Source organism: Podarcis pityusensis, assembly GCF_964106645.2.
Source record: "Podarcis pityusensis genome assembly, chromosome: 13".
Classification (NCBI taxonomy): domain Eukaryota; kingdom Metazoa; phylum Chordata; class Lepidosauria; order Squamata; family Lacertidae; genus Podarcis; species Podarcis pityusensis.
Genome location: NC_138038.1, coordinates 48,422,793 through 48,433,085, shown reverse-complemented (window position 1 = coordinate 48,433,085; position 10,293 = coordinate 48,422,793). Strand labels below are relative to the sequence as shown.

Sequence of the window (10,293 nt, the reverse complement as noted above, 5' to 3'; positions counted from 1 at the left end):
GATGGTTCTGAGGGGATCCCTGACTATCATTTTGGAAAACATATCCTCGCTCTGCCTTTTTGCATTGTGTACTTATGTGTCTTGATTGGACCTTTTATTTCTCATAACCCACCCAATAATATATGAACAATCCATTATTATGGCCTGAATATTCTGTAAATTTGATTCTTTCTCATGGCTCCATCTGACTTGTGTACTCATCTAGCCAGGCTTGGCTCAGTTTGCTCACCCATCTCAAGTTCAGGGTCAAACTAGGTTTATTATTATCCTCCCCACCCCCCATGTCTTACTGATGTGATGCTAAAGGTGTCAAATGAAATTTCTTCTGATTCTTTTTAACAGTTAATAGCCACTTTGAAGGCCATTTTTTTGTCAGGATCCTGGTGCAAGGGGAGGTTATTTTTTTATGTGGTTCTGGATTAAAATAACCTTTCCCTATGGTGCTTCTATTGTAACCGTGGGGAGCGGTAAGGGAGAAAACCTCTCCCTATATACACAACAACCATTTTGTGCACATTCAAGGCACATGCGGCTGTGTAAACACTCGCTGTGTTTTGACCTGGAAGAGGGCGTAGCAGGGCATAAGGGGTATACACACATTCTGCTGCCTTGTGCGGTGACCTGAATTGCAGCCCCAGCAAACTGTGGGTTGCCCCCCCAAAATGCCCTCCCCCCATGACATCCCATTATAGCTGGCTCTCAGAAACTATTCTTTGCTTTCAAGCAATGCAGGTGTTTTGCATTGTCTCATTTCTTCTGCCCTGTCACTGAAATCCAGGCCAGGTGAGTTGATATGAAGGGAAGCTACATGTGTTGAAGCGGGGAGTGTGCACATATGTTGCACCAGGTGAATTCTGCCTACTTTCTGTCCCTGCTGCTCATGCTGCTGTGCCCCATTGAACTAACTTTCCACAGGATGACATTGGCCTCTGTATTGCACCTCTATACAGATAGCTCTGCACCTCTTATTGGAACAAATTTCCAGCTCTGCGACAGAGAACGCTGCATAGCTTGCACCCAATGCTAATCATACTCAGCGTAGACCTATTGAAACGAATGAACCTAAATTGCACATATCAATTAACTTCAGTGGGCCTACTCTGAGTAGGCAAACCAATGAGCCAGCTTCTTACGTCATGTACCATATATCAATATTTGGAGCAGGCAGAGGAAGGAGAGGCAATGCAAAATATTCTGATATGGGCAGGACTCCCTTCTATATATATGGGTGCCTAAAAAGGCAAACTTATTGGATGAACTTTGGGCTTTGATTTTTTTTGGGGGGGGCGTGGCAGATAAAAAAAATATAAAGAGCACTGAGCTATAATTATGTTGTTGGAATGCAGTGAACACAGCAACTCTGCTATGGTCAATTGGTTTCAACCCCTGAGGAACTGAGGCCTGGTGGCAGTTGGCTGAAGGAGGCAGAGACTGGTACAGAAATATTCCTCAGTAGCGAATTAGCAGCTTATTTGTTGTTTTCAGCACCAGACGTTAAAAGGAGAGCAGCTTCATGTGTATGGACATGTATAGATGGAAGCCAGGGTGGAGCAGATGATGGGATATTGGACTTGAGCCTGGTGGAAGGTGACCCAGATTCAAATCACCACCCAACTAGATGAAGCTCAGTTGGTGTCTTTGGACCAAATCCCTCTCACTTTTGGCACTTATCAAGGGCCTGTTGTGAGCATTAAAATACACATATACTGACATCAGACGTTTGCACCCCTGCCTCCCATGGCATAGCTCTGATAATGGTGAATACATTTTGCTTCCAAATACCATGAATACCCACTTAATTAATCCACCCCCTGCTTTCCAAAACTCATGCTAGTCATCGATTCTCCTGCAAATGACCACAACATGGGATATATCTGAGTTGGTTCTCTTTTTATTCAGCCATAGGCCAAACACGCATGCATGGAAATTATTTACACAGGGTTTATCTAACAATGCTAGAGGAAAATCTGGGAGAGGCTGAAGAGGGTGCAATGCCGTAGGAGGGATGGTCATCATTTTTTACCCTGGGATTTCTCCACGGTCCTCTGGGTGAACTTCATTGGGAGGGCTTCGTGGATAACCATGCAGGTGAACGCATTTCCGTTGTTCCAGTCAGTTAATGCAATTTTCATGTGGCTGTACATGAAGTAGGAATGGTTGTTGTTCTTCATGACTGGGGTGTTGACATGGTGATCGTCAGGTATAGCATTGTGATTCTTCAGCCACTGGACAGAAATTGCCTTTGGGGTGAACTCAGTGATCAGGCAGGTGAGGGTCACCATAGATGGCCGAGTACGGATTTCCTCAGGGTGGGGTCGGAAAAGGTACACCTCAGGAGCATGGACCGTTCCTTTTTGAGATCAGGGACAATATATGTGAGAGAAAAGGAGAGGCAACAGTAGTTAAGTTTAGACCAAATGAGTGGATGCAGTGTTGACAATGAGAGTCCCTGTGATTTTGTTCTCTTGAACATAGGTACTCCAGACAGGGTTATTGCAGAGAGCGTGGCTCACCTCTGGCCTGTTCATATGCACTTCGTAACAGCAATATGTTCCCAATAGTTGCTCCACCTGGCTTTTAATGTCATTTGACTCTAAATATTATCTGTTAGATTCTTTGAAGAGCAGTTTATGTCTGTACAGTAGACACAGTGGGGTAAATACTTAATTGCCAACGAGTTGAAGTGCCTTCAGCTGAAGTCACCATCAGTGTGTAGATCTATGTGAAGATCTATAGCATGTGTTGGGCTTCTTTGAGCTGGATGAATGAATAGGAGCACAAACTGGGACAGCAGAGATATGAGGTATATTTATACAGCCCAGTTTCTCAACAGATATACAGAAGTCACCCAGCCCACACAGAATCCCAGTCTTTCCCGAGAAGGTACTGGTATGTTCAAGTTGCAGCATGGCTTGGGGCTGAAAGGTGAAAATCTTGCAAACTTCAAGGAGCAAGCTCTGCACAGTTGCTCCTGAAGCAGTTACCCTGGTGGCTCGTTAAATTTGTGGAGTGGGCCACCAGGGCAAGGACATAAAGATCTGCCTTCATCAGAACTGGCTCAATCCTTCATGTAGCTCGACCAATGTTGGGTAAACATTATCAATAGACAGATTCAGGGGTTTGAAGGATCTGTAACTAGAGATGAAATGGTTTTCATAAGAGTGGAAAGAGTAATGGGAGACGTCTTGGCCCCTGCAGTGGACACAAGCCTTTCTTTCCTTGGTTCCAGTGTTGCCTTCTGATTTTTTTTTTTAAAAAAGTGCATTGCAGGTTTTTCTAGCACCATAAAACCTTTGAGCAGAGACAAGGGTAGCCGAATGATTGTGCAAACCTGCACAAGACCTCCACCAGACTGCTTGAAATTGTAACTTGTGTCTCTAGCATAAACTGCAGATTTGCCAAGTTGTGTTGTGTTTTCCTTCTGTAACACAAAACCACCAGCCCTGGGATGGGAGACCAGCCCTGTTTCCCCCTTACCTGTCGTCTTGGCAATGGTCCTAATGATGGGAGCAGCCAGGCCTGGATATTCCACTTTGCAGGTGAATTCATCTCCCTGTAGCCACGTTGTGGCAGAGAGGGCCTTCGTAGCGGTGAACTTTCCATTAGGCTCTTCTTTTGTTTCCAGTAGTTCTTGGCTCACAGGTCCTGGTGTCTGCCGTGACCAGGTGATTATCAGCCCATCTGTATCTATCAAGTTTTCCACCACGCAGATGAGTTTGGGGTCGCTGTTTACGTACAGGTCTTTTGGAGTTGGGAGTATGATTCTTACGTCAATGCCAGTGGAAGGGCAGACGGTAGCATCTGGAGGCACAAACTTCATGTTAGTTCTCTATTTGACTCTCACTTCTTCCCATCAGATGTCAATGAGATAAATAACTATACAACTTTTGGAATACGTCTGAAGGCAGCCTTGTATAGGGAAGTTCTTAATGTTTGATGTTTTATTATGCTTTTCTATTTGTTGAAAGCAGCCCAGAGTGGCTGGGGTAACCCAGTCAGATGGGCGGGGTACAAATATAAATTAATAATAATAATAATAATAATAATAATAATAATAATAATCTGTTAACAAGGGCATTCCTTGCTCCAGAGTAAAAGGGAGCAAAAACTCCAGACTTGGTACAAATATTAAAAGAATGAAGCTGGTGTTTGCTGCCCTTGGTTGTCCTAAAATTAAAAAAGCTCCATATTCCATTGTGAACAATGAGCAGGAACAAACAGTTCCCTATCACCCCCTTCTACAATATCAGCTTCTGCTATCAAGACTACATTGTTCTATCCAGGAGGTGGTTTACACCATTGACTCAAACTACATGTTGTAGAGGATGGAAAACATCCTCTGACCCTGAAGAGGATAGCATATTTGCCAAGACTTTTCATGGACATCTGGGGCACTCTGATGTCCACTCCCCTATGTCTTCCCTGAGTCCTGCTTCCAGTAGAAATGGAAAACAACTACTCTACTAGTAAGGTCATGTGTTCAAGGCTTAATTCAATGGGACATAATTGAAAGCAGCTATATCTATATATGTATAAATGAAGTAGGAGGAAGCTGCAATCTGGAAGCAGCCTTCCCCCTCATGTTCCAGTCCATGCCCACCAAAACAGAGGGAAACTCAAGTGCCAACTTAGTCAGCTGCTCTTACCTTCACATATCTTGGCTTTGCTCTTCACCTTCGTTTGTGTTGCTTCGTGGAACACCTGGCAGTAGTAGACATTCCCAGCCTTCCAGTCAGCTTGGCTGACATTGGCTGTGCTTGTGGTACTGAAAGTGTATCCGTGGGCATCCTTCTTGGGCTGCTCAGTGAATGAAGGCAGGAGCCCGGCTTGCCCACCCACCAGCCATTCCACCGTCAACGTTTTGGGGTAGAAGCTGGAGATAATGCAGAACAGCTCAATGGTGGCACCACCGGATTTGGAATCACAGGAGGAATGGAGCAGGCGGACCTCCGGGGCCACTGGTGATTTTGCAGAGGTTCCTACATTATAGAAAGGCAGAGATGGGTGAATCTGTCAGTTATGGTTCCTCTCAGTTGCTTATTTTTCAAGTTTTTTTTCACACCAATCAGCAAACCAGTCCTTATGAAAAGTCATCTGCATTCAAGTTTATTGAATTCAAGTTTATTGCATTTTAATTCAAACTTCTCTTAATATACACACCTCTGAGTGATATTTTGCCTAATATAAACATTCCTGTAAAACAGTGCTCCTAATGTAACACATTCTTATATATTATTCACTCACACACGATATGTATTCTTTGTGCACATTACTTGGCTGATGAACAGCTTTGCACAATTTAAAGAAGTGTAAGGTGGAAATGATGGACATGTTTTGGTTCAAGTACTGCGAATTATGTATATTCGTCTTTAAATATGAACCAAATTGATCTTCTCAACCCATCCATATGTGAGGGGCATTAATACCACTTCTCTGTGATTTTAGTGATCTCTAGTCTGGGACCTGTCTCCTACTCAATGTATGTCTTGAGGGACCCACTTCGATAGAAGACTGGAGAGTGAGCGGCCACTAATTCATCTGCCATTCGCCACCTTTGTCTCTCCTACTAATCCCAAAGTTTTGAACAGCCTCACCAAGATACTTCCCTACTATTGGTTGCGCAAGTGAATACAAGCAGTTTAAAGGAGCAGGTCATGAATACTATTATCAGCACACACTGTGTGTGGTACACATGCTGGTAACATTGCTCTGAGAATAAAGCAGCAATAAATAAACTTTAAAAATAAATCACCACAAATTTAACAATTTAAAACTAAAGTGTATTTTTTTTAAAAATGCCGCTGGATGTTGCTGTACCTAGCCCCCAAGACTGAAATCTTAAATGGCACAACCCTAACATCACTTTTAGTGCTGAACAGACAACTCCAAAGTTGTCTCCCACATTTCGTTTGTGAGCCAACGTTGAGCTGCTGCTGCGCTTAACATGCCTTGGTACTAGACAATAACACTACCCAAATATATTGAATCCATTTCCCGTCTCTCCCAACCCTTGTATTTTACTTTTCTTTCTTTTGCCAGATTGACCATCCATTTGTAGGTTAAAGAGGAAGCAGATAACAAAGGCCCATCCAGACTCACGCTCAATGTCTTTGTTGATTGTGGAGCTGGAAGCTGCATGGGCGACATTGCATTGGAACTTCTCCGATTCCCAGGTGCTGGTTGGGATGGTGAGCTGGCTGGTGAGGGTGTAGAGGCCCCTGGATGAATCCAATTTTGCAGGGAAAGTCCGGATGCCGCTGGAGATGGCTCCTGAATTCCACCGTACTGTGACCGGTTCAGGAAAGTAGCCAGAGACCAGACAACCTATGGAGACCTGGGAGGCAGTAGAGGAGTCTTGGCTACAGGGAGGCAATGGGAAGACAGTCGGGGCTGTGGTGCTCGCTGCAATAAAAAAAAAGACAGAAATGCATGTTGAGGGTATGCTGTCCAGCAAATGTGGATGTTTTTGTGTTCCTGCAATGCAGAAGTTTGAATAGATGCTGCTTGGGTGTCCCTTCCAATTCTGCTATTCTATGATTCCATGAGCTGAGCGGGAGTTGCAGGATCTCATCGCCTGATTTATGCCTTCATCACAACACAGTGAGTGGTAATAAGTGCCTCTAGCACCACATTCAAGCCAACCTGTTGGTGCTATGTTATCTTCCATAGGTGACAGTGGTACTGTAGGTTAATCTTTATATGTTTTCCCTTATACAGGGACACATTGACTTTTCTGGTCTAGAGCACCATATATATATACGCTTCATCCCTCTGTTCACTCATATCTGCCTCCTCTCAGCCATGCAAGGACACCTGCTCAAATTTCGATTAAGATCTTATTAATCCTCAAGACAAATCCTTTCCTCTTAGAGCCAGCATTAACAATAAGAACCTCAAACCCTGTAAGGGGTTTGGTAAACATTATTTGAGGTAGCGCATTAACCTGAAGACACTTGGGCACGTCTGAGGTCATTCTTATTTTTGCCATTGTCGACAAGTGCTAAGCTCACCTGGAATGAAGAAGGTTCCATGATTGATCTCACTGCTATTTGTTAGAGGGTGGGGAGGAAATATCTGTTGACTTTCAGGCTTATTTTCTCAGCTATGCTTTAAAAACAGTGAAAGCTTAGGATGCTGAATTATTTGCAGAATAGACACAGCCCTGTTCAACACCCACTGGCAGGTTGGTTCAGTGGCGTAGCATGGGTTGTCAGCACCCGGGGCAAGGCAAGTAATTTGCGCCCCCTAACCCGGGGCAAGGCAAGTAATTTGCGCCCCCTAACCCCTAACCTGCCGCCGCTGCCAGCTTCTTCTTGCTGCTGCCTGGTCTGGTCTGGTGTGGTTCTCTCCCGCGCTCAGCGCTGCGCTGGGCGGTCGCTGCACTATCCCTCCCCCAGATAGTCCCTCGCTCTCTCTCCGCACCGCACCGCACCGCACGCCTGGCACCCACCCCCTCCACAGTGGGCTGCGACCCAGCGGCTCGGATCGGATTCGCACAGCCAGCACTGCAGTGAGAGAGAGTGAGTGAGCCAGGGAGGGGCAGAGAGCTGCGAGTGTGAGCGCACCCCCCCCAGATGTTGTGCCCGGTGCGGCCGGCTCCCCCTGCACCCCCACGCTACGCCACTGGGTTGGTTTTCTTTAAAAATTGCCGAATGCCTGATGTCTGTCCTTAAGCTGCATTTGCACTGTTATTCAGTGAATTCCACCTCAGCTTTTGGGCTGCAAGTTCATCACGTACAGTATGACAATACTGGAGAATTTCTTATTTTACATGGTATGTTGACAAAACAGAGAGAAAGATATGGCAACAGAGAATCTTGCAGCCATTAGATGGGGGATCCTTTCATGCAAAAGGGAAAGGAGTGTGAGAGAGTGTGGGGTGTGGGGCTTGGGGGAAAGCAGTAAGGAGAAAGGCTGTCGTTTTGGTCTAGTTGTCACTGTGGTGGCAAATCCGCATCTGCCTATGCCCAAAGGAAAGGGAAGAAATATTTATAGCAAAGGGCCACATCCCTTGTAACCAGGCTTCTAGGGGCCACATTTCATTCGCAGGCAGGACCAAAGGCAAAAAGGCAACAAGGGTGAACAGAAAAACACATGCAATTCTTACCTTTGTACATCCTAGTTGTAGGAAAGTCAGAATTCTGCACACACATGCCTCTCTATTTCCCCCACCCAGATAAGCAAGAGCCATTATCCCAATTCATTGGCATATTCCAACCAGGGAAAAACACTAAAGGAAAGGTCTGGGGAGGGTTTTAAAAGTTGGACAGAGGGCCACATTTGGCACCTTGGCAAGAAGTTCCTAACCTCCCCAGTGTTCTCACAAGTGGAAAATGAACAGTGCTTTTAAAAAACAATGTGGGGATTTGTTTTGTTTTTATGAAAGAGTGTTACCTCTGAGACCTAGGTTTACTACCTCTAAAAGAACAAGGTATTTGTGTCCGTTAGGAGGTGTGGAGCCTTAGGCCAAGAGGGTGCTTCTGGACTCCTGCCCCATGACAAAGCTTCCAGTTGCTCAACAGATTGCAAATCACAAGTGTCTAGACCAGATACATTTACACTTGAGGTTGGCAGCTCCTTCCCTGCTTTTGGGCTGCGCTCGGGTGTCCCCCAGAAAGTTAAGTGGGGAAGCTTTTCCTGCCACAGTGAGAAAGCCTTTAGCTACTGAGTTATCTTGGTTCAGAGTAAGATGAAAAAGAAAAGGTAATAGCCACTTTGATGGCTGACTCGCCACCCATCTGAGACCAAGTCATTAGATTTGAGCCCCTTTCATCTAACTGAAACCAGTGGGATGAAGCAATCAAGATTTGGATCCTGGCTCAAGATCTATAGCTGCAATCCTGAATGCACTTGCCTCGGAACACAGTCACACCCACACCATCCACTTAAAGTGCTCTTACATCACCTTAAAAGTCATGGCTTTGCCCAAAGAATGCTGGGAAGTGTAGCTCTCTGAGGGGTCTCCTAACGGCTCCCAGCACCCTTAAACTACAGTGCCCAGGCTTCTTTAGGGGAAGCCATGAAACAGTGGGACGAAAGTGCTTTAAATGTATGGTGTGAATGTGACATAGCTTCCTTGAACACTAATAGACTTATGTCTTGAGTCAGCACATGTTTCTCACTCTCTCGGGTGGCGTTTTTTGCTGGCATTGCCCACATCTCAAAATTCCAGGCCTCCTTTTAGTTGTGCGACTTCTCTCACTTCCTCTTTGTTCAGCACCAGCTGCAGGTTGCAGGTGTCCTTTTTAGTGCCCCCTCACATACAAACTTGACTGAAACTGGGTAAGAGGACAATAAAATAGTGCTGGTCAACAGAAGAAACAAAAATGGAGAGGCAAGCAAACTGAGATTTTGAACTTCATTAACTGGCAGTAATAATATGAAGGTGAAGCCAAATCAGTTTGTACAGCCAATTGCAACTTGTTTGGAGTTATAAATGTGTAAGATTATCTAGTCTACGGGGTATCAGCAGCTGGTGGTTTATGGGCCCAACCTACTCCACAAATGATGAAACATTGACCTGATACTTTCCCCCTACTGATAAAAGTGGATGTTCAACTATTCAGCTTATGAGTAACTTTAAAAAATAATAATTCTCCCAGTAGCATATGTTATAAAATAGACAAAATTAAAACCAACCATGCAACAACTCAGTAAAATGATTAAATCAACAAGACACGAATCCACAACAGATAAAATCGAGCCATAATATGAAGCCAAGTCAGTTCGTATAGTCAGTTGCAACGGTTTTTGAGCTCTAAATGTGAAAGATGGTGGTTTGTGGGCCTAACCTATTCCATAAATGACGATGCACTGGCCTGCTACTTTCTTCTATCCGATAAAGCAGAGGTTCAACTATTTAGCTTCTAAGTTGTTTATAATAAAAAGAGCATATTCCAGGCAGTGTACGTAAATCAAATAGACAAAATTAAAATCAACCATGCAACAAATCAGTAAAATGATGAAATCAAAAAAGGCAACCCTACAATACATAAAATCCAGCCAACTACAGCATAGGAGAACTTTCCTCCTGCCATGTTCCCTGTGCCTTTAGTATCTCCGAAGCAGGTAGAAGTTCAGCAGGCATAGCTTTTCAAGCTGCTTTTGAAGGCACAGCGAGGTTGTCCCACCCCACCCCTGCCAGCTAGCAACCCTAGACAGACTCTAGGAGCTATGGCTCCTAGCTCCCTAACCTATCCTGTCAGTTCCAGCTTTCTGAAATGCCTTTGTCCTAAAACAGGCATAGGCAAACTCGGCCTTCCAGATGTTTTGGGACTACAACGTCCATCATCC

The 10,293-nt window shown here is 44.8% G+C and overlaps 1 gene segment (V, D, J or C); it reads right to left on the bottom strand.

Moving 5' to 3' along the window:
* Nucleotides 1-2,012: 2,012 nt before the first annotated feature.
* LOC308460942 (immunoglobulin heavy constant epsilon-like) lies at nucleotides 2,013-5,545 on the bottom strand. The segment is given in 4 exons: nucleotides 5,500-5,545; nucleotides 4,647-4,979; nucleotides 3,478-3,741; nucleotides 2,013-2,350 (listed from the first exon to the last, which is right to left on the bottom strand).
* Nucleotides 5,546-10,293: the final 4,748 nt, after the last annotated feature.